Here is a 24,442-nt window from a genome sequence, read left to right as displayed (position 1 = left end):
GGCGGGATACGGTGGGTTGGTGGGGCGGGGGGAGGGGGGCGGGGAGGGTGGAGGTGGGGGCGGTGGAGGAGGGGGGTGGAGGAGAGGGGCGAGGGCTTACCCTACTTGGGGAGGCAGGGAGAAGCGGAGGAGGGTAGGGGAGAGGATGACTAGGAACGAAGGGCGTGTATTGCGACTGACAAAGACTGGCCCCAAGACCCTTGAACGTGATGGGCAGAATGGCCTTTTTCCTATGCTGTTAGACTCTACGGTGTTGGGGCAATTGGGGTGGGAGGGCTGATTTGCCGGGGACAAGAGGGGTTTGGGTGGGGGGCGGGGGGCGGGCGGGGGGGGAGAACTCTCAAATGGATAGCAATGAATGGATGGCCGAATGGACTTCATATTTTGTCTCCACAGATTCTATGCTGCAAGCGGGAGGGGGGATCACATTGTACCCCCCAATAGCACTCAAAACCACCCCCCCGCAAACAATGTCCCTCCGACCTAACGCGAATTCTAGAACTTTCCAATTGCCCCTCTTCACTCCCCCCTTCCCCGACTTAATCTCCGACACTCGGGGGGGGGGGAGGGGTTACCAACCTACGCTGTGCCAATGCGGCCACAGGATTGAACCCCCTCGGATGCTGGGTTACCCCTCCCGCCCTCCCCTCCACAGTCAAGCCCATAAGCCTTGGCTCAGGCCTTTGACCCTGCTCGCAGCGCCGTCCATGGTGGCGCTGTCGTGGTGGCCATTTTGTATCGGGCATCCGAGCGGGAGGGGGCCCAAAACGCGGCCAATCGCAGGCCTCGGGAGAGAGGCGTGTCCGGAAAGGGAGTATGGCCAGTCCGTGGGCACGATAATGAGAACCCAACCCCCCCCTCCCCCGTCCCCCCACCCCGGTCGATCGACAGAATGGGCCAATGGGTGGCCGGGGGGGGGGGGGGGAATGTGGGTCACAGGGCCACAGGGTTTAATTGCTTTGGCGGCGAGGATCGCGGCAGCAACTGGCATTGTGGGAAGGCGCTGAAGGTCACCAAACAGGCGCTAGATCAAGGCAGGAACCCAACACCTGACCGGGAGATATCGGGGAGAGGTGACCCAGAACTCAAAGACAAAGAGATGTCAAGGAGTGTCTTAAAGAATAGAGAGGGAGAGAGAGAGAGAGGGGGAAAGAGGGGGAGAGAGAGATGGAGAGGGAGAGAGAGGGAGAAACGAGAGAGTGAGATAAGAGAGAGAATGAGTGACTGAGTGACAGAGAGAGTGGGAGAGAGAGAGATGCAGGGAGAGAGAGAGAGACAGAGAGAGAGAGACAGAGAGAGAGACAGAGAGAGTGAGTGACAGAGAGAGTGAGTGACAGAGAGAGTGAGTGACAGAGAGAGTGAGTGACAGAGAGAGTGAGTGACAGAGAGACAGAGAGAGTGAGTGACAGAGAGAGAGACAGAGAGAGAGGGAGAGTGACAGAGAGACAGAGAGAGAGAGACAGAGAGAGAGAGAGACAGAGAGAGAGAGTGACAGAGAGAGAGAGAGTGACAGAGAGAGATAGACAGAGAGAGACAGAGAGAGAGACAGAGAGAGACAGAGAGAGACAGAGAGAGACAGAGAGAGACAGAGAGAGAGAGGGAGAGAGAGAGAGACAGAGAGAGACAGAGAGAGAGAGAGCGAGCGAGAGTGAGAGGTGGAGAGATTTAGGGAAGGAATTCCTCGAGGGAACCCCCAGGCAGCTGAAGGCACGGCCGCCAATGGCGGAGCGATGGGAATTGGAGAATGCTCGAGAGGCCAGAATTGGAGGAACACAGAGATCTGGGAGGGTCGCAGGGAGCTGGAAGAGGTTCCAGAGATAGGGAGCGGTGTGGGGGCTGGAGGAGGTTACAAAGATAGGGAGGGCTGTAGGGGCTGGAGGAGGTTACAGAGATAGGGAGGGGGTGTAGGGGGCTGGAGGAGGTTACAGAGATAGGGAGGGGGTGTAGGGGGCTGGAGGAGGTTACAGAGATAGGGAGGGGGTGTAGGGGGCTGGAGGAGGTTACAGAGATAGGGACGGGGTGTAGGGGGCTGGAGGAGGTTACAGAGATAGGGAGGGGGTGTAGGGGCTGGAGGAGGTTACAGAGATAGGGAGGGGTGTAGGGGCTGGAGGATGTTACAGAGATAGGGAGGGATGTAGGGGACTGGAGGAGGTTACAGAGATAGGGAGGGGGTGTAGGGGTTGGAGGGGGTTACAGAGATAGGGAGGGGGTGTAGGGGCTGGAGGAGGTTACAGAGATAGGGAGGGGGTGTAGGGGCTGGAGGGGGTTACAGAGATAGGGAGGGGGTGTAGGAGCTGGAGGATGTTACAGAGATAGGGAGGGATGTAGGGGACTGGAGGAGGTTACAGAGATAGGGAGGGGGTGTAGGGGTTGGAGGGGGTTACAGAGATAGGGAGGGGTGTAGGGGGCTGGAGGAGGTTACAGAGATAGGGAGGGGGTGTAGGGAGCTGGAGGAGGTTACAGAGATAGGGAGGGGGTGTAGGGAGCTGGAGGAGGTTACAGTGATAGGGAGGGGTGTAGGGGGCTGGAGGAGGTTACAGAGATAGGGAGGGGTGTAGGGGGCAGGAGGAGGTTACAGAGATAGGGAGGGGTGTAGGGGGCTGGAGGAGGTTACAGAGATAGGGAGGGGGTGTACGGGGCTGGAGGAGGTTACAGAGATAGGGAGGGGGTGTAGGGGGCTGGAGGAGGTTACAGAGATAGGGAGGGGTGTAGGGGGCTGGAGGAGGTTACAGAGATAGGGAGGGGGTGTAGGGGCCGGAGGAGGTTATAGAGATAGGGAGGGGGTGTACGGGGCTGGAGGAGGTTATAGAGATAGGGAGGGATGTCGGGGCTGGAGGTTCCTTTCCTGAAGCAATAAAGGGACCAGATGGAGAATACATATTTCCAAATATCTTTCACACCCCTCTTGGCCACTCAATCATGCACTCAATTGCCTTTTTTGCGATGTAGTCAACATTGTAATAGAAATAGCTTGGCAGCCATTTTATGCACAGCATGATCCCAAGCATAGCACTGTGATAATTATCTAGATTTTCCGTATTTAGTTCCACAGCTTCAGGGAAAGAATGGATCCTCAGGTACTGGAAGAAATCCCTCACCGACCTCCATGTCACTGACTGTCCCACAGTGCGGCGCTCCCTCAGCACTGACCCTCCCACAGTGCCGCGCTCCCTCAGCACCGACCCTCCCACAGTGCGGCGCTCCCTCAGCACTGACCCTCCCACAGTGCGGCGCTCCCTCAGCACTGACCCTCCCACAGTGCGGCGCTCCCTCAGCACTGACCCTCCCACAGTGCGGCGCTCCCTCAGCACTGACCCTCCCACAGTGCGGCGCTCCCTCAGCACTGACCCTCCCCACAGTGCGGCGCTACCTCAGCACTGACCCTCCCCACAGTGCGGCGCTCCCTCAGCACTGACCCTCCCACAGTGCGGCGCTCCCTCAGCACTGACCCTCCCCACAGTGCGGCGCTCCCTCAGCACTGACCCTCCCACAGTGCCGCGCTCCCTCAGCACTGACCCTCCCACAGTGCCGCGCTCCCTCAGCACTGACCCTCCCACAGTGCGGCGCTCCCTCAGCACTGACCCTCCCCACAGTGCGGCGCTCCCTCAGCACTGACCCTCCCACAGTGCGGCGCACCCTCAGCACTGACCCTCCCACAGTGCGGCACTCCCTCAGCACCGACCCTCCCACAGTGCGGCGCTCCCTCAGCACCGACCCTCCCACAGTGCGGCGCTCCCTCAGCACCGACCCTCCCACAGTGCGGCGCTCCCTCAGCACCGACCCTCCCACAGTGCGGCGCTCCCTCAGCACTGACCCTCCCACAGTGCGGCGCTCCCTCAGCACTGACCCTCCCACAGTGCGGCGCTCCCTCAGCACTGACCCTCCCACAGTGCGGCGCTCCCTCGGCACTGACCCTCCCACACTGCGGCACTCTCACAGCGCTGATATTGGGCCGTGGGTTTGGGTGCAGAAGTGTGTGCGGTGTGAGAGGGAGGGGTGGCCAGTGAGTCCGTCTAAAGGAGACGGGGGGAATGAACCTAAACGGGAAAAGTACATGGGCACTTTAAACCTTATTGCGAAAGTATTCCCTCTGTCCTTCTGTCGCGGAATCTTAATAAGCAACTCTGCGTGAAGGTTCAAATAAAATAAAATGAAACCTTACTCCCAGTTCCTGCGTCTGACTATTTTCTTGTATTTTGCATACTTTACACTTTCTACACTGCAAGGAACTACAAAAGGGTCGTGAATGTAGCCCAATCCATCACGCAAACCAGCCTCCCATCCATTGACTCTGTCTACACTTCCCGCTGCCCCGGGGAAAAGCAGCCAGCATAATTAAGGACCCCCCCCACACACCCCGGACATTCTCTCTTCCACCTTCTTCCATCGGGAAAAGGATACAAAAGTCTGAGGTCACGTACCGACCGACTCAAGAACAGCTACTTCCCTGCTGCTGCTGTCAGACTTTTGAATGGACCTACCTCGCATTAAGTTGATCTTTCTCTGCACCCTAGCTATGACTGTAACACTCCACTGGTGACCGACCTCCATGCAGAATATAACCCATCTATAACCACTCTTTGCCTTCTGTGGGCAAGCCAGTTCTGGATCCACAAAGCAATGTCCCCTTGGATCCCATGCCCCCCTCACTTTCTCAATAAGCCTTGCATGGGGCACCTTATCAAATGCCTTGCTGAAGTCCATATAAACTACATCTACTGCTCTTCCTTCATCAATGTGGTTAGTCACATCCTCAAAAAATTCAATCAGGCTCGTAAGGCATGATCTGCTTTGACAAAGCCATGCTGACTATTAGAACATAGAAAAGATACAGCTCAAACTTCGGCCCACAAGTTGCGCTGGTCATGTCCCTACCTACCTAGGCTTATATATAGGCTTACCCATAACCCTCAATCCTATTAAGTTCCATGTACTCATCCAGAAGTCTCTTAAAAGACCCTATCGAGTATGTCTCCACCACCACTGACGGCAGCCGATTCCACTCACCCACCACCCTCTGAGTGAAACACTTACCCCTGACATCTCCTCTGTACCTCCTCCCCAGCACCTTAAACCTGTGTCCTCTCGTAGCAGCCATTTCAGCCCTGGGAAAAAGCCTCCGAGAATCCACCCGATCTATACCTCTCAACATCTTGTACACCTCTATCAGGTCACCTCTCATCCTTCGTCTCTCCAAGGAGAAAAGACCGAGCTCCCTCAGCCTATCCTCATAAGGCATGCCAACCAATCCAGGCAACATCCTTGTAAATCTCCTCTGCACCCTTTCAATCTTTTCCACATCCCTCCTGTAATGAGGTGGCCAGAACTGAGCACAGTACTCCAAGTGGGGTCTGACGAGGGTCTTATAAAGCTGCATCATTATCCCCGGACTCTTAAACTCAATCCCTCGATTGATAAAGGCCAGCACACCATACGCCTTCTTAACCACCTCCTCCACCTGCGGGGCCGATTTTAGAGTCCTCTGGACCCGGAACCCAAGGTCCTTCTGATTCTCGACACTGCTAAGAGTCTTACCCTTGATATTAGACTCCTTCATCCCATTTCATCTGCCAAAATGGACCACTACACATTTATCCGGGTTGAAGTCCATCTGCCACTTCTCCGCCCAGTCTTGCATCCTATCTATGTCACGCTGCAGCTTCTGACATCCCTCCAACCTATCCACAACACCACCAACCTTAATCATATTATACCTCTCCAAATGTTCATAAATCCTGCCTCTCAGGATCTTCTCTATCATAACCTTTGACCCCGTTCACCCCAAGTGCTATATCCAGCCACCTCTTGAATACATTCAATGTTTTGGCATCAACAACTTCCTGTGGGAATGAATTCCACAGGCTCACCACTCTCTGGGTGAAGAAATGTCTCCTCACCTCCGTCCTAAATGGTCTACCCCGAATCCTCAGACTGTGACCCCCTGGTTCTGGACTCCCCCCACCATCGGGAACATCCTCTCTGCATCTACCCTATCTAGACCTGTTAGAATTTGATAAGTCTCTATGAGATTCCCCCCTCATCCGTCTGAACTCCAGCGAAAACAATCCTAACCTGGTCAATCTCTCCTCGTACATCAGTCCCGCCATCCCCGGGATCAGCCTGGGAAACCTTCGCTGCAACTCCCTCGAGAGCAAGAACATCCTTCCTCAGAAAAGGAGACCCAAACTGCACACAATACTCCAGGTGTGGCCTCACCAAGGCCCTGTATAATCGCGACAACACATCCCTCGCTCCTGTACCTGAAACCTCTCGCAATGAAGGCCAACATACCATTTGCCTTCTTTACCGCCTGCTGCACCTGCATGCTTACCTTCAGCGACTGGTTCACAAGGCGCTTCGATGGGCCGAGTGGCCTACTCCTGCCCCTAGGGGTTGGTGCATCCTTGTTCAATTTTCTCCCTTGCACCTCCGCCGTTTCATGTGAGACCCAACCGATCAAGAAAATATAGCTTCCTTTGCAGCTTCCAAACCTTTTTCATTCACCTTGTCCTTGTCCATTGGGGTCCATGGGGTTGGCCATTGGGATTGGCCATTGGGGTTGTCCTTTGGGATTGGCCATTGGGGTTGTCCACTGGGGTTGGCCATTGGGGTTGTCCAATGGGGTTGTCCATTGAGATTGGCCATTGGGATTCGCCATTGGGTTTGTCCATTGGGGTTGGCCATTGGGGCTGTCCATTGGGGTTGGCCATTGGGGTTGGCCACACATCCCTCACCAAGATGGCGCCGCCTAGGCTTCACCAGGTCCCACTTACCACAGCGGTAAAAGAGAGGTCTCCCTTACTAAGATGGCGCCGCCTGTGCCTCATCAGACCCCCACTTCCCACTGGTAGAAAGGGTGGCCTCCCTTACCAAAATGGCGTCCCCTGAGCTTCACTCGGCCTCATTTACCTGAGGTAAATGGGTGGTCCACCTTACAAATATGGCGACCCCGGGGCTTCACCAGTGCCCACTTCTCAGAGGGAAAGGGGGGAAGGCCTCCTTTACTAAGATGGCGCCGCCTCCCTTCCAAACAGGCGCCCACCGCTCCTCAAGATGGCGCCGCATCCCTTCCCGAAGCGCAGAGGCGCGGGACAGCTGTCCCTGAACCAAGATGGCCGCCGATCAGGCGTATGCCCTTGACGTGGGCTGCAGCCGACGCGCATGCGCGGTCAGTACCCATTGTCGCCTGATCACTCGATGGCCGTGTCGGCTCCAGTCCAGATGCAGGCGCAGTCAAAGATGGCCTCGAAGGGGGAGCGCATGCGCACCCCGTCCGCCGCGGGCCCCCTGACCCCAAGAAGGCGACGGGCTGACACACCGCCCTTCCCCTTTGTTGCCCCTCAACAAGATGGCCGACATCACGCCAACTCCTCCCGCCCTCGAAATGGCAGAGTCGCCCCTCATAAAGATGGCGGCGGCCGTTCGCCCAGGTCCGTCCCACAAAGCGGTGACGTCAGGGTGGGCGGGCGAGGGTTTGGCATCAGTACGCATGCGCAGGGGCGCCAAGCCGGAAGTCAGGAGCTGAAGACAACAGAAGCAAGTTGGGAGGAGGTGAGTTTGGAGTTAAAATAGAAAGTTAACATCTCATAGAGGTTTATACAATCAGCTAGAGAGTCAACATCTTATAGAGGTTTATATAATCAGCTAGAAAGTTAACATCTTATAGAGGTTTATACAATCAGATAGATAGTTAACATCTTATAGAGGTTTATACAATCAGCTAGATAGTCAACATCTTATAGAGGTTTATACAATCAGCTAGATAGTCAACATCTTATAGAGGTTTATACAATCAGCTAGATAGTCAACATCTTATAGAGGTTTATACAATCAGCTAGATAGTCAACATCTTATAGAGGTTTATACAATCAGCTAGATAGTCAACATCTTATAGAGGTTTATACAATCAGCTAGATAGTCAACATCTTATAGAGGTTTATACAATCAGCTAGATAGTCAACATCTTATAGAGGTTTATATAATCAGCTGGATAGTCAACATCTTATAGAGGTTTATATAATCAGCTGGATAGTCAACATCTTATAGAGGTTTATATAATCAGATAGATAGTCAACATCTTATAGAGGTTTATATAATCAGCTAGAGAGTCAACATCTTATAGAGGTTTATACAATCAGCTAGAGAGTCAACATCTTATAGAGGTTTATATAATCAGCTAGATAGTCAACATCTTATAGAGGTTTATACAATCAACTAGAGAGTCAACATCTTATAGAGGTTTATAAAATCAGCTAGATAGTCAACATCTTATAGAGGTTTATACAATCAGATAGATAGTCAACATCTTATAGAGGTTTATACAATCAGCTAGATAGTCAACATCTTATAGAGGTTTATACAATCAGCTAGATAGTCAACATCTTATAGAGGTTCATACAATCAGCTAGATAGTCAACATCTTATAGAGGTTTATATAATCAGATAGATAGTCAACATCTTATAGAGGTTTATACAATCAGATAGATAGTCAACATCTTCTAGAGGTTTATACAATCAGCTAGATAGTCAACATCTTATAGAGGTTTATACAATCAGCTAGATAGTCAACATCTTATAGAGGTTTATACAATCAGCTAGATAGTCAACATCTTATAGAGGTTTATACAATCAGCTAGATAGTCAACATCTTATAGAGGTTTATACAATCAGATAGATAGTCAACATCTTATAGAGGTTTATACAATCAGATAGATAGTCAACATCTTATAGAGGTTTATACAATCAGCTAGATAGTCAACATCTTATAGAGGTTTATACAATCAGATAGATAGTCAACATCTTATAGAGGTTTATACAATCAGCTAGATAGTCAACATCTTATAGAGGTTTATACAATCAGATAGATAGTCAACATCTTATAGAGGTTTATATAATCAACTAGATAGTCAACATCTTATAGAGGTTTATATAATCAGCTAGATAGTCAACATCTTATAGAGGTTTATACAATCAGCTAGATAGTCAACATCTTATAGAGGTTTATACAATCAGATAGATAGTCAACATCTTATAGAGGTTTATACAATCAGCTAGATAGTCAACATCTTATAGAGGTTTATACAATCAGCTAGATAGTCAACATCTTATAGAGGTTTATAAAATCAGCTAGATAGTCAACATCTTATAGAGGTTTATACAATCAGATAGATAGTCAACATCTTATAGAGGTTTATACAATCAGCTAGATAGTCAACATCTTATAGAGGTTTATACAATCAGCTAGAGAGTCAACATCTTATAGAGGTTTATACAATCAGATAGATAGTCAACATCTTATAGAGGTTTATACAATCAGCTAGATAGTCAACATCTTATAGAGGTTTATACAATCAGATAGATAGTCAACATCTTATAGAGGTTTATATAATCAACTAGATAGTCAACATCTTATAGAGGTTTATATAATCAGCTAGATAGTCAACATCTTATAGAGGTTTATACAATCAGCTAGATAGTCAACATCTTATAGAGGTTTATACAATCAGATAGATAGTCAACATCTTATAGAGGTTTATAAAATCAGCTAGACAGTCAACATCTTATAGAGGTTTATAAAATCAGATAGATAGTCAACATCTTATAGAGGTTTATATAATCAGCTAGATAGTCAACATCTTATAGAGGTTTATATAATCAGCTAGATAGTCAACATCTTATAGACGTTTATATAATCAGCTAGATAGTTAACATCTTATAGAGGTTTATACAATCAGCTAGATAGTCAACATCTTATAGAGGTTTATATAATCAGCTAGATAGTCAGCATCTTATAGACGTTTATATAATCAGCTAGATAGTCAACATCTTATAGAGGTTTATACAATCAGCTAGATAGTCAACATCTTATAGAGGTTTATATAATCAGCTAGATAGTCAACATCTTATAGAGGTTTATACAATCAGCTAGATAGTCAACATCTTATAGAGGTTTATAAAATCAGCTAGATAGTCAACATCTTATAGAGGTTTATATAATCAGCTAGATAGTCAACATCTTATAGAGGTTTATACAATCAGCTAGATAGTCAACATCTTATAGAGGTTTATAAAATCAGCTAGATAGTCAACATCTTATAGAGGTTTATACAATCAGCTAGGTAGTTAACATCTTATAGAGGTTTATATAATCAACTAGATAGTCAACATCTTATAGAGGTTTATACAATCAGCTAGATAGTCAACATCTTATAGAGGTTTATACAATCAGCTAGGTAGTTAACATCTTATAGAGGTTTATATAATCAACTAGATAGTCAACATCTTATAGAGGTTTATACAATCAGCTAGATAGTCAACATCTTATAGAGGTTTATACAATCAGATAGATAGTCAACATCTTATAGAGGTTTATACAATCAGCTAGATAGTCAACATCTTATAGAGGTTTATAAAATCAGCTAGATAGTCAACATCTTATAGAGGTTTATACAATCAGCTAGATAGTCAACATCTTATAGAGGTTTATAAAATCAGATAGATAGTTAACATCTTATAGAGGTTTATACAATCAGCTAGATAGTCAACATCTTATAGAGGTTTATACAATCAGCTAGATAGTTAACATCTTATAGAGGTTTATACAATCAGCTAGATAGTTAACATCTTATAGAGGTTTATACAATCAGCTAGATAGTTAACATCTTATAGAGGTTTATACAATCAGCTAGATAGTTAACATCTTATAGAGGTTTATATAATCAGCTAGATAGTTAACATCTTATAGAGGTTTATACAATCAGCTAGATAGTCAACATCTTATAGAGGTTTATACAATCAGCTAGATAGTCAACATCTTATAGAGGTTTATACAATCAGATAGATAGTCAACATCTTATAGAGGTTTATACAATCAGCTAGATAGTCAACATCTTATAGAGGTTTATACAATCAGCTAGATAGTCAACATCTTATAGAGGTTCATACAATCAGCTAGATAGTCAACATCTTATAGAGGTTTATATAATCAGATAGATAGTCAACATCTTATAGAGGTTTATACAATCAGATAGATAGTCAACATCTTCTAGAGGTTTATACAATCAGCTAGATAGTCAACATCTTATAGAGGTTTATACAATCAGCTAGATAGTCAACATCTTATAGAGGTTTATACAATCAGCTAGATAGTCAACATCTTATAGAGGTTTATACAATCAGCTAGATAGTCAACATCTTATAGAGGTTTATACAATCAGATAGATAGTCAACATCTTATAGAGGTTTATACAATCAGATAGATAGTCAACATCTTATAGAGGTTTATACAATCAGCTAGATAGTCAACATCTTATAGAGGTTTATACAATCAGATAGATAGTCAACATCTTATAGAGGTTTATACAATCAGCTAGATAGTCAACATCTTATAGAGGTTTATACAATCAGATAGATAGTCAACATCTTATAGAGGTTTATATAATCAACTAGATAGTCAACATCTTATAGAGGTTTATATAATCAGCTAGATAGTCAACATCTTATAGAGGTTTATACAATCAGCTAGATAGTCAACATCTTATAGAGGTTTATACAATCAGATAGATAGTCAACATCTTATAGAGGTTTATAAAATCAGCTAGACAGTCAACATCTTATAGAGGTTTATAAAATCAGATAGATAGTCAACATCTTATAGAGGTTTATACAATCAGATAGATAGTCAACATCTTATAGAGGTTTATACAATCAGCTAGATAGTCAACATCTTATAGAGGTTTATATAATCAGATAGATAGTCAACATCTTATAGAGGTTTATATAATCAGCTAGATAGTCAACATCTTATAGAGGTTTATACAATCAGCTAGATAGTCAACATCTTATAGAGGTTTATACAATCAGATAGATAGTCAACATCTTATAGAGGTTTATACAATCAGATAGATAGTCAACATCTTATAGAGGTTTATACAATCAGCTAGATAGTCAACATCTTATAGAGGTTTATACAATCAGCTAGATAGTCAACATCTTATAGAGGTTTATAAAATCAGCTAGATAGTCAACATCTTATAGAGGTTTATACAATCAGATAGATAGTCAACATCTTATAGAGGTTTATACAATCAGATAGATAGTCAACATCTTATAGAGGTTTATATAATCAGCTAGATAGTCAACATCTTATAGAGGTTTATATAATCAGCTAGATAGTCAACATCTTATAGACGTTTATATAATCAGCTAGATAGTTAACATCTTATAGAGGTTTATACAATCAGCTAGATAGTCAACATCTTATAGAGGTTTATATAATCAGCTAGATAGTCAGCATCTTATAGACGTTTATATAATCAGCTAGATAGTCAACATCTTATAGAGGTTTATACAATCAGCTAGATAGTCAACATCTTATAGAGGTTTATATAATCAGCTAGATAGTCAACATCTTATAGAGGTTTATACAATCAGCTAGATAGTCAACATCTTATAGAGGTTTATAAAATCAGCTAGATAGTCAACATCTTATAGAGGTTTATATAATCAGCTAGATAGTCAACATCTTATAGAGGTTTATACAATCAGCTAGATAGTCAACATCTTATAGAGGTTTATAAAATCAGCTAGATAGTCAACATCTTATAGAGGTTTATACAATCAGCTAGGTAGTTAACATCTTATAGAGGTTTATATAATCAACTAGATAGTCAACATCTTATAGAGGTTTATACAATCAGCTAGATAGTCAACATCTTATAGAGGTTTATACAATCAGCTAGGTAGTTAACATCTTATAGAGGTTTATATAATCAACTAGATAGTCAACATCTTATAGAGGTTTATACAATCAGCTAGATAGTCAACATCTTATAGAGGTTTATACAATCAGATAGATAGTCAACATCTTATAGAGGTTTATATAATCAACTAGATAGTCAACATCTTATAGAGGTTTATATAATCAGCTAGATAGTCAACATCTTATAGAGGTTTATACAATCAGCTAGATAGTCAACATCTTATAGAGGTTTATACAATCAGCTAGATAGTCAACATCTTATAGAGGTTTATATAATCAGCTAGATAGTCAACATCTTATAGAGGTTTATACAATCAGCTAGATAGTCAACATCTTATAGAGGTTTATACAATCAGCTAGATAGTCAACATCTTATAGAGGTTTATATAATCAGCTAGATAGTCAACATCTTATAGAGGTTTATACAATCAGCTAGATAGTCAACATCTTATAGAGGTTTATACAATCAGCGAGATAGTCAACATCTTATAGAGGTTTATAAAATCAGCTAGATAGTCAACACCTTATAGAGGTTTATATAATCAGCTAGATAGTCAACATCTTATAGAGGTTTGTAAAATCAGCGAGATAGTCAACATCTTATAGAGGTTTGCAAAATCAGCTAGATAGTCAACATCTTATAGAGGTTTATAAAATCAGCTAGATAGTCAACATCTTATAGAGGTTTATACAATCAGCTAGATAGTCAACATCTTATAGAGGTTTATACAATCAGCTAGATAGTCAACATCTTATAGAGGTTTATACAATCAGCTAGATAGTCAACATCTTATAGAGGTTTATATAATCAGCTAGATAGTCAACATCTTATAGAGGTTTATACAATCAGCTAGATAGTCAACATCTTATAGAGGTTTATATAATCAGCTAGATAGTCAACATCTTATAGAGGTTTATACAATCAGCTAGATAGTCAACATCTTATAGAGGTTTATATAATCAGCTAGATAGTCAACATCTTATGGAGGTTTATATAATCAGCTGGATAGTCAACATCTTATAGAGGACTAGAAAATAATGAGGGGCACAGATCAGCTAGATAGTCAATATCTTTTCCCAAAGGGAGAGGAGTCTAAAACTAGAGGGCATAGGTTTAAGGTGAGAGGGGAGAGGGCAGAGGTTTAGGTGAGGGGGAGAGATCCTTTTCCCCCAACGGAAGAAGGTGGAAGAGAGAATGTCCGGGGTGCGTGGGGGGGTCCTTAATTATGCCGGCAGCTTTTCCCCGAGGCAGTGGGAAGTGTAGACAGAGTCAATGGATGGGAGGTGGTTTGCGTGATGGATTGGGCTACATTCACGACCCTTTTGTAGTTCCTTGCGGTCTTGGGCAGAGCAGGAGCCCCAGACCGAGCTGTGATACAACCAGAAAGAATGCTTTCTATGGGGCATCTGTAAAAGTTGGTGAGAGTCGTAGCTGACATGCCCAAATTTCCTTAGTCTTCTGAGAAAGTAGAGGCGTTGGTGGGGCTTTCTTAACTATAGTGTCGGCGTGGGGGGACCAGGACAGGTTGTTGGTGATCTGGACACCTAAAAACTTGAAGCTCTCTCGACCCTTTCAACTTTGTCCCCGTTGATGTAGACAGGGGCATGTTCTCCTTTACACTTCCTGAAGTCGATGACAATCTCCTTCGTTTGGTTGACATTGAGGGAGAGATTATTGTCGCTGCACCAGTTCACCAGATTCTCTATCTCATTCCTGTACTCTGTCTCGTCATTGTTTGAGATCCGACCCACTACGGTGGTGTCGTCAGCAAACTTGGAAATCGAATTGGTGGGGATTGCAACAACACATCCCTGTACTCGAAATCTTCCGTACTGCCTGGACACCGCGGTGGGGTGGGTGTGATCGAAATCGTCCGTACTCCCTGGGCACCGCGGGGGTTGTGTGCAATCGAAATCTTCCGTACTGCCTGGATACCGCGGTGGGGTGGGTGTGATCGAAATCGTCCGTACTCCCTGGGCACCGCGCGGGGGGGTGTGATCGAAATATTCCGTACTCCCTGGGCACCGCGGGGGGGGTGTGATCGAAACATTCCGTACTCCCTGGGCACCGCGGGGGGGTGGGTGCGATCGAAATATTCCGTACTCCCTGGGCACCGCAGGGGGTGGGTGCGATCGAAATATTCCGTACTCCCTGGGCACCGCGGGGGGGTTGTGATCGAAATATTCCGTACTCCCTGGACACCGCGGGGGGGTGTGATCGAAACATTCCGTACTCCCTGGACACCGCGGGGGGGGGGTGTGATCGAAACATTCCGTACTCCCTGGGCACCGCGCGGGTGGGTGCGATCGAAATATTCCGTACTCCCTGGGCACCGCGCGGGGGGGGGGTGAGATCGAAAACATTCCGTACTCCCTGGGCACCGCGGGGGGGGGGGTGATCGAAACATTCCGTACTCCCTGGGCACCGCGCGGGGGGTGGGTGCGATCGAAATATTCCGTACTCCCTGGAACCGCGGGGGGTGGGTGCGATCGAATATTCCGTACTCCCTGGGCACCGCGGGGGTTGGGTGCGATCGAAATATTCCGTACTCCCTGGACACCGCGGGGGGTGGGTGCGATCGAAATATTCCGTACTCCCTGGGCACCGCGGGGGGGGTGTGATCGAAATATTCCGTACTCCCTGGGCACCGCGCGGGGGGGGGTGTGATCGAAACATTCCGTACTCCCTGGGCACCGCGGGGGCGGTGTGATCGAAACATTCCATACTCCCTGGACACCGCGCGGGGGGGTGTGATCGAAACATTCCGTACTCCCTGGGCACCGCGCGGGGGGGGGTGTGATCGAAACATTCCGTACTCCCTGGGCACCGCAGGGGGGGGTGTGATCGAAACATTCCGTACTCCCTGGGCACCGCAGGGGGGGGGTGTGATCGAAACATTCCGTACTCCCTGGGCACCGCGGGGGGGGGGTGTGATCGAAATATTCCGTACTCCCTGGGCACCGCAGGGGGGGGTGTGATCGAAACATTCCGTACTCCCTGGTCACCGCGCGGGGGGTGGTGATCGAAACATTCCGTACTCCCTGGTCACCGCGCGGGGGGTGTGATCGAACATTCCGTACTCCCTGGGCACCGCGGGGGGGGGTGTGATCGAAATATTCCGTACTCCCTGGGCACCGCGCGGGGGGGGTGTGATCGAAACATTCCGTACTCCCTGGTCACCGCGCGGGGGGTTGTGATCGAAACATTCCGTACTCCCTGGGCACCGCGCGGGGGGGGGGGTGTGATCGAAACATTCCGTACTCCCTGGGGCAACCGCGCGGGGGGGGGGGGGGGTGTGATCGAAACATTCCGTACTCCCTGGGCCACCGCGGGGGGGTGGTGTGATCGATAACATTCCGTACTCCCTGGGCACCGCAGGGTGGGGGTGTGATCACATTCCGTACTCCCTGGGCACCGCAGGGGGGGGGTGTGATCGAAACATTCCGTACTCCCTGGGCACCGCGGGGGGGGGGGGTGTGATCGAAATATTCCGTACTCCCTGGGCACCGCGGGGGGGGGGGTGAGATCGAAACATTCCGTACTCCCTGGGCACCGCAGGGGGGGGGTGCGATCGAAACATTCCGTACTCCCTGGGCACCGCAGGGGGGGGGTGTGATCGAAACATTCCGTACTCCCTGGTCACCGCGCGGGGGGTGTGATCGAAACATTCCGTACTCCCTGGTCACCGCGCGGGGGGTGTGATCGAAACATTCCATACTCCCTGGGCACCGCAGGGGGGGGGGTGTGATCGAAACATTCCGTACTCCCTGGGCACCGCAGGGGGGGGGGTGTGATCGAAACATTCCGTACTCCCTGGTCACCGCGCGGGGGGGTGTGATCGAAACATTCCGTACTCCCTGGGCACCGCGGGGTGGGTGTGATCGAAACATTCCGTACTCCCTGGGCACCGTGGGGGGGGGGTGTGATCGAAACATTCCGTACTCCCTGGGCACCGCGGGGGGGGGGTGTGATCGAAATATTCCGTACTCCCTGGGCACCGCGCGGGGGGGGTGTGATCGAAACATTCCGTACTCCCTGGTCACCGCGCGGGGGGTGTGATCGAAACATTCCGTACTCCCTGGGCACCGCGGGGGGGGGGGGGTGTGATCGAAACATTCCGTACTCCCTGGGCACCGCGCGGGGGGGGGGGGGTGTGATCGAAACATTCCGTACTCCCTGGGCACCGCGCGGGGAGGTGTGATCGAAACATTCCATACTCCCTGGGCACCGCGGGGGGGGGTGTGATCGAAACATTCCGTACTCCCTGGGCACCGCAGGGGGGGGGTGTGATCGAAACATTCCGTACTCCCTGGGCACCGCAGGGGGGGGGTGTGATCGAAACATTCCGTACTCCCTGGGCACCGCGGGGGGGGGGGTGTGATCGAAATATTCCGTACTCCCTGGGCACCGCGGGGGGGGGGGTGCGATCTAAACATTCCGTACTCCCTGGGCACCGCGGGGGGGGGGGTGTGATCGAAATATTCCGTACTCCCTGGGCACCGCGGGGGGGGGGGGTGTGATCGAAACATTCCGTACTCCCTGGGCACCGCAGGGGGGGGTGTGATGGAAACATTCCGTACTCCCTGGGCACCGCGGGGGGGGTGTGATTGAAACATTCCGTACTCCCTGGGCACCGCGGGGGGGGGGGTGTGATCGAAACATTCCGTACTCCCTGGGCACCGCGGGGGGGGGGGTGTGATCGAAACATTCCGTACTCCCTGGGCACCGCGCGGGGGGGTGTGATCGAAACATTCCGTACTCCCTGGGCACCGCGGGGGGGGGGTGTGATCGAAACATTCCATACTCCCTGGGCACCGCGGGGGGGGGTGTGATCGAAACATTCCGTACTCCCTGGGCACCGCGCGGGGGGGGTGTGATCGAAACATTCCGTACTCCCTGGGCACCGCGCGGGGGGTGTGATCGAAACATTCCGTACTCCCTGGGCACCGCGGGGGGGGGTGTGATCGAAATATTCCGTACTCCCTGGGCACCGCGGGGGGGGGTGTGATCGAAACATTCCGTACTCCCTGGGCACCGTGCGGGGGGGGGGGTGTGATCGAAACATTCCGTACTCCCTGGGCACCGCGCGGGGGGGGTGTGATCGAAATATTCCGTACTCCCTGGGCACCGCGCGGGGGGGGTGTGATCGAAACATTCCGTACTCCCAGGGCACCGTGCGGGGGGGGGTGCGATCGAAACATTCCGTACTCCCTGGGCACCGCGGGGGGGGGTGCGATCGAAACATTCCGTACTCCCTGGGCACCGCGCGGGGGGGGGGGGTGTGATCGAAATATTCCGTACTCCCTGGGCACCGCGCGGGGGGGGGGTGCGATCGAAACATTCCGTACTCCCTGGGCACCGTGGGGGTGGGTGTGATCGAAATATTCCGTACTCCCTGGGCACCGCGGGGGGGGGTGCGATCGAAACATTCCGTACTCCCAGGGCACCGTGGGGGTGGGTGTGATCGAAATATTCCGTACTCCCTGGGCACCGCGGGGGGGGGTGTGATCGAAACATTCCGTACTCCCAGGGCACCGTGCGGGGGGGGGTGCGATCGAAACATTCCGTACTCCCTGGGCACCGTGGGGGGGGGGGGTGTGATCGAAACATTCCGTACTCCCTGGGCACCGTGGGGGGTGGGTGCGATCGAAACATTCCGTACTCCCTGGGCACCGTGGGGGGTGGGTGCGATCGAAACATTCCGTACTCCCTGGGCACCGCGCGGGGGTGTGATCGAAACATTCCGTACTCCCTGGGCACCGTGGGGGGTGGGTGCGATCGAAACATTCCGTACTCCCTGGGCACCGTGCGGGGGGGGGGTGCGATCGAAACATTCCGTACTCCCTGGGCACCGCGGGGGGGGTGCGATCGAAACATTCCGTACTCCCTGGGCACCGCGCGGGGGGGTGTGATCGAAACATTCCGTACTCCCTGGTCACCGCGCGGGGGGTGCGATCGAAACATTCCGTACTCCCTGGGCACCGTGCGGGGGGGGTGCGATCGAAACATTCCGTACTCCCTGGGCACCGCGCGGGGGGGGGGTGCGATCGAAACATTCCGTACTCCCTGGGCACCGCGCGGGGGGGTGCGATCGAAATATTCCGTACTCCCTGGTCACCGCGCGGGGGGTGTGATCGAAACATTCCGTACTCCCTGGGCACCGCAGGGGGTGGGTGTGATCGAAATATTCCGTACTCCCTGGGCACCGCGGGGGGGGGGTGTGATCGAAATATTCCGTACTCCCTGGGCACCGCGGGGGGGGTGTGATCGAAACATTCCGTACTCCCTGGGCACCGCAGGGGGGGGGTGTGATCGAAACATTCCGTACTCCCTGGGCACCGCGGGGTGGGTGTGATCGAAATATTCCGTACTCCCTGGGCACCGCGGGGGGGGGGGTGTGATCGAAACATTCCGTACTCCCTGGGCACCGCGGGGGGGGGGTGCGATCGAAACATTCCGTACTCCCTGGGCACCGTGGGGGGGGGGTGTGATCGAAACATTCCGTACTCCCTGGGCACCGCGCGGGGTGGGTGTGATCGAAACATTCCGTACTCCCTGGGCACCGCGGGGGGGGGGGTGTGATCGAAATATTCCGTACTCCCTGGGCACCGCGCGGGGGGGTGTGATCGAAACATTCCGTACTCCCTGGGCACCGCGGGGGGGGGTGTGATCGAAACACTCCGTACTCCCTGGGCACCGCGCGGGGGGGTGTGATCGAAACATTCCGTACTCCCTGGGCACCGCGCGGGGGGTGTGATCGAAACATTCCGTACTCCCTGGGCACCGCGGGGGGGGTGTGATCGAAACATTCCGTACTCCCTGGGCACCGCGCGGGGGGGGTGTGATCGAAATATTCCGTACTCCCTGGGCACCGCGCGGGGGGGGGTGTGATCGAAATATTCCGTACTCGCTGGGCACCGCGGGGGGGGGGTGTGATCGAAATATTCCGTACTCCCTGGTCACCGCGCGGGGGGTGTGATCGAAATATTCCGTACTCCCTGGGCACCGCGGGGGGGTGTGATCGAAACATTCCGTACTCCCTGGACACCGCGCGGGGGGGTGTGATCGAAACATTCCGTACTCCCTGGGCACCGCGCGGGGGGTGGGTGCGATCGAAACATTCCGTACTCCCTGGGCACCGTGGGGGGTGGGTGCGATCGAAACATTCCGTACTCCCTGGGCACCGTGGGGGGTGGGTGCGATCGAAACATTCCGTACTCCCTGGGCACCGTGCGGGGGGGGGGTGCGATCGAAACATTCCGTACTCCCTGGGCACCGTGGGGGGTGGGTGCGATCGAAACATTCCGTACTCCCTGGGCACCGTGGGGGGTGGGTGCGATCGAAACATTCCGTACTCCCTGGGCACCGCGCGGGGGGGGTGTGATCGAAACATTCCGTACTCCCTGGTCACCGCGCGGGGGGTGCGATCGAAACATTCCGTACTCCCTGGGCACCGTGCGGGGGGGGGTGCGATCGAAACATTCCGTACTCCCTGGGCACCGCGCGGGGGGGGGGGTGCGATCGAAACATTCCGTACTCCCTGGGCACCGCGGGGGGGGGGGGGTGTGATCGAAACATTCCGTACTCCCTGGGCACCGCGCGGGGGGGTGCGATCGAAACATTCCGTACTCCCTGGGCACCGCGCGGGGGGGGTGCGATCGAAATATTCCGTACTCCCTGGGCACCGCAGGGGGTGGGTGTGATCGAAACATTCCGTACTCCCTGGGCACCGCGGGGGGGGGTGTGATCGAAACATTCCGTACTCCCTGGGCACCGCGGGGGGTGGGTGTGATCGAAATATTCCGTACTCCCTGGGCACCGCGGGGGTTGGGTGCGATCGAAACATTCCGTACTCCCTGGGCACCGCGGGGGGGGGTGTGATCGAAACATTCCGTACTCCCTGGGCACCGCGGGGGGTGGGTGTGATCGAAATATTCCGTACTCCCTGGGCACCGCAGGGGGTGGGTGTGATCGAAATATTCCGTACTCCCTGGGCACCGCGGGGGGGGGTGTCATCGAAACATTCCGTACTCCCTGGGCACCGCGCGGGGGGGGTGCGATCGAAACATTCCGTACTCCCTGGGCACCGCGGGGGGGGGGTGCGATCGAAACATTCCGTACTCCCTGGGCACCGCGGGGGGGGGTGCGATCGAAATATTCCGTACTCCCTGGGCACCGCGGGGGGGGTGTGATTGAAACATTCCGTACTCCCTGGTCACCGCGCGGGGGGTGTGATCGAAACATTCCGTACTCCCTGGGCACCGCGGGGGGGTGTGATCGAAATATTCCGTACTCCCTGGGCACCGCGCGGGGGGGTGCGATCGAAACATTCCGTACTCCCTGGGCACCGCGGGGGGGGGTGTGATCGAAACATTCCGTACTCCCTGGGCACCGCGCGGGGGGGGGGGGTGTGATCGAAACATTCCGTACTCCCTGGGCACCGCGCGGGGGGGGGGGGTGTGATCGAAACATTCCGTACTCCCTGGGCACCGCGCGGGGGGGGGGGGGGTGTGATCGAAACATTCCGTACTCCCTGGGCACCGCGCGGGGGGGGGGGGGGTGTGATCGAAACATTCCGTACTCCCTGGGCACCGCGCGGGGGGGTGTGATCGAAACATTCCGTACTCCCTGGGCACCGCGCGGGGGGGTGTGATCGAAACATTCCGTACTCCCTGGGCACCGCGGGGGGGGGGTGTGATCGAAACATTCCATACTCCCTGGGCACCGCGGGGGGGGGTGTGATCGAAACATTCCGTACTCCCTGGGCACCGCGCGGGGGGGGTGTGATCGAAACATTCCGTACTCCCTGGGCACCGCGCGGGGGGTGTGATCGAAACATTCCGTACTCCCTGGGCACCGCGGGGGGGGGTGTGATCGAAATATTCCGTACTCCCTGGGCACCGCGGGGGGGGGTGTGATCGAAACATTCCGTACTCCCTGGGCACCGTGCGGGGGGGGTGTGATCGAAATATTCCGTACTCCCTGGGCACCGCGGGGGGGGGGGGTGTGATCGAAACATTCCGTACTCCCTGGGCACCGCGCGGGGGGGTGTGATCGAAATATTCCGTACTCCCTGGGCACCGCGCGGGGGGGGTGTGATCGAAACATTCCGTACTCCCAGGGCACCGTGCGGGGGGGGGTGTGATCGAAACATTCCGTACTCCCTGGGCACCGCGCGGGGGGTGTGATCGAAACATTCCGTACTCCTTGGGCACCGCGCGGGGGGGGTGTGATCGAAATATTCCGTACTCCCTGGGCACCGCGCGGGGGGGGTGTGATCGAAATATTCCGTACTCCCTGGGCACCGCGCGGGGGGTGTGATCGAAACATTCCGTACTCCCTGGGCACCGCGCGGGGGGGGGTGCGATCGAAATATTCCGTACTCCTTGGGCACCGCGCGGGGGGGGTGTGATCGAAATATTCCGTACTCCCTGGGCACCGCGCGGGGGGGGTGTGATCGAAACATTCCGTACTCCCTGGGCACCGCAGGGGGGGGGTGTGATCGAAACATTCCGTACTCCCTGGGCACCGTGGGGGGGGGGTGTGATCGAAACATTCCGTACTCCCTGGGCACCGCAGGGGGGGGGTGTGATCGAAACATTCCGTACTCCCTGGGCACCGCAGGGGGGGGGTGTGATCGAAACATTCCGTACTCCCTGGGCACCGCGCGGGGGGGTGTGATCGAAACATTCCGTACTCCCTGGGCACCGCGGGGGGGGGGGTGTGATCGAAACATTCCGTACTCCCAGGGCACCGTGGGGGGGGGGTGCGATCGAAACATTCCGTACTCCCTGGGCACCGCGGGGGGGGGGGTGTGATCGAAATATTCCGTACTCCCTGGGCACCGCGCGGGGGGGGTGTGATCGAAACATTCCGTACTCCCCTGGTCACCGCGCGGGGGGTGTGATCGAAACATTCCGTACTCCCTGGGCACCGCGCGGGGGGGGTGTGATCGAAATATTCCGTACTCCCTGGGCACCGCGCGGGGGGGTGTGATCGAAATATTCCGTACTCCCTGGGCACCGCGCGGGGGGGGTGTGATCGAAATATTCCGTACTCCCTGGGCACCGCGGGGGGTGGGTGCGATCGAAACATTCCGTACTCCCTGGGCACCGCGGGGGGGTGTGATCGAAACATTCCGTACTCCCTGGGCACCGCGCGGGGGGGTGCGATCGAAACATTCCGTACTCCCTGGGCACCGCGGGGGGGGGGTGTGATCGAAACATTCCGTACTCCCTGGGCACCGCGCGGGGGGGGGGGGTGTGATCGAAACATTCCGTACTCCCTGGGCACCGCGCGGGGGGGGGGGTGTGATCGAAACATTCCGTACTCCCTGGGCACCGCGCGGGGGGGGGGGGGGGGTGTGATCGAAACATTCCGTACTCCCTGGGCACCGCGCGGGGGGGGGGGGGTGTGATCGAAACATTCCGTACTCCCTGGGCACCGCGCGGGGGGGTGTGATCGAAACATTCCGTACTCCCTGGGCACCGCGCGGGGGGTGTGATCGAAACATTCCGTACTCCCTGGGCACCGCGGGGGGGGGTGTGATCGAAACATTCCATACTCCCTGGGCACCGCGGGGGGGGTGTGATCGAAACATTCCGTACTCCCTGGGCACCGCGCGGGGGGGGTGTGATCGAAACATTCCGTACTCCCTGGGCACCGCGCGGGGGTGTGATCGAAACATTCCGTACTCCCTGGGCACCGCGGGGGGGGGTGTGATCGAAATATTCCGTACTCCCTGGGCACCGCGGGGGGGGGTGTGATCGAAACATTCCGTACTCCCTGGGCACCGTGCGGGGGGGGTGTGATCGAAATATTCCGTACTCCCTGGGCACCGCGGGGGGGGGGGTGTGATCGAAACATTCCGTACTCCCTGGGCACCGCGCGGGGGGGGTGTGATCGAAATATTCCGTACTCCCTGGGCACCGCGCGGGGGGGGTGTGATCGAAACATTCCGTACTCCCAGGGCACCGTGCGGGGGGGGGTGCGATCGAAACATTCCGTACTCCCTGGGCACCGCGGGGGGGGGTGCGATCGAAACATTCCGTACTCCCTGGGCACCGCGCGGGGGGGGGGGTGTGATCGAAATATTCCGTACTCCCTGGGCACCGCGCGGGGGGGGGGTGCGATCGAAACATTCCGTACTCCCTGGGCACCGTGGGGGTGGGTGTGATCGAAATATTCCGTACTCCCTGGGCACCGCGGGGGGGGTGCGATCGAAACATTCCGTACTCCCAGGGCACCGTGGGGGTGGGTGTGATCGAAATATTCCGTACTCCCTGGGCACCGCGGGGGGGGGTGTGATCGAAACATTCCGTACTCCCAGGGCACCGTGCGGGGGGGGGTGCGATCGAAACATTCCGTACTCCCTGGGCACCGTGGGGGGGGGGGGGGTGTGATCGAAACATTCCGTACTCCCTGGGCACCGTGGGGGGTGGGTGCGATCGAAACATTCCGTACTCCCTGGGCACCGTGGGGGGTGGGTGCGATCGAAACATTCCGTACTCCCTGGGCACCGCGCGGGGGTGTGATCGAAACATTCCGTACTCCCTGGGCACCGTGGGGGGTGGGTGCGATCGAAACATTCCGTACTCCCTGGGCACCGTGCGGGGGGGGGGGTGCGATCGAAACATTCCGTACTCCCTGGGCACCGCGGGGGGGGTGCGATCGAAACATTC

General features: G+C 53.1%; 1 long non-coding RNA gene across 1 annotated transcript in view; it reads left to right on the top strand.

Moving 5' to 3' along the window:
• The first annotated feature begins 7,507 nt into the window (after window positions 1-7,507).
• Window positions 7,508-24,442, top strand: part of LOC144489833 (uncharacterized) — a 29,089-nt gene continuing 12,154 nt past the window's right edge. Inside the window, exon 1 of the long non-coding RNA XR_013497075.1 lies at window positions 7,508-7,551. This is a non-coding gene — a long non-coding RNA (uncharacterized LOC144489833). The remainder of the gene's footprint in view (window positions 7,552-24,442) is intronic.

This window comes from Mustelus asterias, unplaced genomic scaffold (genome assembly GCF_964213995.1).
Source record: "Mustelus asterias unplaced genomic scaffold, sMusAst1.hap1.1 HAP1_SCAFFOLD_2589, whole genome shotgun sequence".
NCBI classification, from domain to species: Eukaryota; Metazoa; Chordata; class Chondrichthyes; order Carcharhiniformes; family Triakidae; genus Mustelus; species Mustelus asterias.
This window is presented reverse-complemented; position numbering and strand designations above follow the sequence as displayed.